At 39.8% G+C, this 4,162-nt stretch overlaps 1 pseudogene; it reads right to left on the reverse strand.

The window, feature by feature from the left end:
* Window positions 1-2,303: 2,303 nt before the first annotated feature.
* On the reverse strand, window positions 2,304-3,247 carry LOC126060757 (olfactory receptor 143-like; annotated as a pseudogene).
* Window positions 3,248-4,162: the final 915 nt, after the last annotated feature.

A 4,162-nucleotide genomic window follows, 5' to 3' on the forward strand; every position in this document is an offset into this window, starting at 1 on the left:
AAGAACCTTGTGATAAGTTTTTATATCAGTAGTAATTTATATCATCCTAATTGAAAACCATAAGTTCAGAAACCCTGGTGGGGTAGTGGATAAGAGCTATGGCTGCTAACTAAACCATAAGTTCAGCAGTTCAAATCCACCAGGTGCTCCTTGAAAACCCTATGGGGGAGCTCTACTCTATCCTATAGGGTTGCTATGAGTCAGAATCGACTCAAAGACAGTTGTTTTATATATATATATATATACACACACACACACACACACATGTTTAGGAGCCCTGGTGACACGGTGGTTAGACCTCAGTTGCTAACCAAAAGGTCAGCAGTTTGAATGCCCAAGCTGCTCCTTGGAAACCCTATGGGGCTGTTTTTCTCTATCCTATAGGGATGCTAGGAGTCGAAACTGACTTGATGACACCTAACAAAACAACACTCATATTTAGGCATACTTATACATGCATGGAAACCCTGGTGGTGTAGTGGTTAAGCGCTACAGTCGCTAACCAAAGGGTGGGCAGTTCGAATACGCCAGGCTCTCCTGGAAACTCTATGGGGCAGTTCTACTCTGTCCTATAGGGTTGTTATGAGCCAGAATCAACTCAATGGCACTGGGTTTTTGGTTTATACATGCATGTAACCAAACACATATTTTTTAGTTATTATCATTGTTGTTGCAAAATTGTATATCCCCCAATGAATTCTGTTTTACAAATTTCCACATAAATTGTTCATTGACATTAGTGATATTTATCATAATTTGTCATTGTTCTTTTTAACTTGTGTTCAAACACTCGTCTTTACTATAGTCGAGCTGTGCTCACTGTTTCCACACTCAGAGCCGCATTTCCCATCACCAAAAGTAACAAGTCTCCAAGTTCTAAAGTTTACTTACTTACCCCTCCTCCACTATTCTCCTGGGAAACCACCAATGAACAGTGGTTTCTCTGTATTTATCTAATCCTGTCTTCTTATAAAAGAGGGACCACACAACCTTTGTCCTTAAATGCTTGATTTATTTCTCTTAGCATTATGCCCTCCAGTGACCTCCAATTTCAACCTCGTTCTTTTAAAATTCTCTTTTTCTTTCCTGCTATTCCTTCCTGGGATAAAGAATGGCCTCAAACACTGGGCTCTACAACATTAGCTGTGTGACCTTGAGCCAGTCACATAACCATTTCCTCATTTGGAGGACAGAACAAGCACATGTATATTTCAATAAGATTGGTAAAGAATGCTGCACAAAAATAGACACAGATTTAATTTTCTCTTTGAAGAACAAAAGAGAGAAGTCTACTTTACGTATTGAGAGAATAAATCCCAATATGACAAGGTTCTTCCTAAAACAAACAAAAACAAAAAAGAGGAAATAGAACTTCTTTTGTAAAAGAAAACCTTTGCTACACAGCTGAGTGAAAAAAGAAGCTTGACATTACACTTGACACTCTATTCTGTAGCCAAGAATATTGCTGTATAATTTTAATTATAATCTGTATAAATCCCAGAGTATTTCTAGAGAACAAGAAAAATCTGTAATGTGGAAAATAACTTCTTCCACTGATACAAGTACCAGTCAGTGACAATGTCAATTCTATTTATGACAACACATCATTTGTTCAACACAATAAAACAGAGGCATTCAAAAAGAACTTCCTATAATTTTCTGCATAGGTGTGGTTTGTGCAAGGTGAGCAGAGTGGTGACCCTCAGCTATACTCACACATCCTAAAGGATAGTAGAACCATGATTCCACAAGGTATTCGGTAACATTACAAAAGTGAGGCTGAAAATCCAGAACAATAACCATTACTAAAAGGACCCAGAAAAACTTTGGAAATTTTTACTACTACACTATGTCTACAACTTTTATCACCACCTTCTCTGTCATAATTCAATCATAATTAAAAAAAAACCTTGAAACAGAAAAGGCTATACAATTGTTTCAGGGAAAGCAAGAAAGAGATGAAGAGGTCACTCAGCAACTCACACTGCAGTTCACATTGGGTGGGAAAGAAATACACATTGATAAATAATAGGCAGTGTTATCTTTACACAGAAATCAGTCTAGTGTCTCCATCCATACCAGGAATAACAATCAGGTGGGCCACCTAGGGATTGGAATGATCCTAAAGTTCAAGAATATGTCTACATGGTTATGATGCATGATGGGAAAAGACATTGGAGTAAAAATCCTTCCAAGAATTCTTTAGAAAGAAAGATGAAGAAAGGAAAAAGGATGAAAAGAATGAGGGGAAGGACAAGACATAGCAATGGAGGCAGGCACTAAGGCAGCACTTCTGCTTATGCTCAGTTTGTAATTCTCTTTACAGTTTTCTTCAGAGCAAGTTTGACATCCTTGTTTCTGAGGGTATAGATGAGGGGATTCAGCATGGGTACCACATTGGTGTAAAACACTGAGAAAAATTTTTCCTGTTCCACGAACCCAGCAGATGATGGTTTGACATGAGTGAGCATTCCAAATCCAAAGAATAGACCAACAGTTATTATGTGGGAGCCACAGGTGCTAAAGGCTTTGGACCAACCCTTAGATAATGACATATGAAGGATATTGAAAAGAATCAAAGCATATGAGAGAAAGATAATGAGGCTAGATGGTGTGATAACTATACCTACAATAATGGAAACCACAAGCTCATTGACATAGGTGCTGCTGCAGGAGAGCTGGAGGAGGCGGAAGTTGTCACACATGTACTGGTTGATGATGTTGGAGTCACAAAAGATCAAACCAATCATACATCCTGTGTGTATCATGGCATCAGCAAACCCATCATATATGAACCAGACATCAACAGGGAACAGACCTTAGGGGGCATCATGACTGCGTACAGCAGAGGCTTGCAGATGGCCACATAGTGATCATAGGCCATGGCTGTCAACACATAGCACTCAGAGTTGACAAAGAAGCAAAAGAAAAACAGCTGAGTCATGCATCCTGCAAAGGAGATAATGTTCCTCTCTGAAATAAAGCTCATCAGCATTTTGGGAGTAAAGACAAATGAATAGCAGAGATCAATGAAGGTCAGATTGAAGAGGAAAAAGTACATGGGGGTGAGAAGGTGAGAATTCAGGCAAATCAGGTTAATTAAGCTTAAATTCCCCACCATGGTGACCACACAGGTCACCAACAACAGAAAAAGCAGGGGCAGATGGAGCTCAGGTTGATACGTTAATCCCATAAGGATAAACTCAATCACTGAAGAGTCATTTTGCAAAGCCATTCACTTCACCAGTGCGATCTGTGGAATCAGAGGTAGAAGGTGACAACAATGAACTCTGTCTCTAGAGCGAAAGCTGGAGCTGCTGGTTCACAATCAGAATTGTCTGAAGACACACAGCAAGGCATCTAAGGAGCCTATTTCTAATGGTGATTCCTGTATGTTCCCCATGATATCTCTGTATCATAAAAAATGCTGGTAGACCCCCAGTGTCTCCGAAAATCATTTCTTCCTTTCTACCCAGTAGTATGGCCAGTTCCTTCTCCCTAAGGTGAGGGCTGAAAGGAGCAATAAATTGTGATGTTTCCTGGAAAGCTTGATTTATGTAACTGAGAGTTTGAAAGAAAATTATCAAGGCAGAGGTGATTCTACACTCACCTCCCTTTTCCTGTAGGCTTCACTGCTCCTGAACCTTCCTCCCCACTGCCTGAGGTGAACAAAGCTTGAAGATAAAGAAGACAATAGTGATAAGCTCAGTCTTCAGTCTTTGACATGCTAGAAGAGGAATTCTAGGGTAGCCTCCATGATTTCTATTTGAGAATTGGCCCAGAAGGTGCTTCTTCACTTGCAAGGAAATAAACAACAACCTTATATGAGTCTCCAAAGCAATCAAATGGCTTCAGTGGGAATATATTTCAGGACCTGTAGTTCTGGAGAAATGGATAAGTAGTGCAGCAATTAATTCTCTCCCTCATGGTTTCCTCCCAAGTTTGATGAGCCTCATGGGAGTAGAAATTACTGAGCATGTTTTTGCATCCTGTGTCATAAAACTACTATTGGATCCTTTGAGTCTCAATGTTCTACTCAGCTTAAAATTTCACACCAGAAATACTGAATCCCAAGTGCAGGGGAATGACTGGCTCTTAAAATGAAACTTCAGGGGCATTGTCACTTGCCATTACTAGTGCTTTCCTACAAGGCTGTACGATT

This window comes from Elephas maximus, chromosome 17 (genome assembly GCF_024166365.1).
Source record: "Elephas maximus indicus isolate mEleMax1 chromosome 17, mEleMax1 primary haplotype, whole genome shotgun sequence".
Lineage (NCBI taxonomy): Eukaryota > Metazoa > Chordata > Mammalia > Proboscidea > Elephantidae > Elephas > Elephas maximus.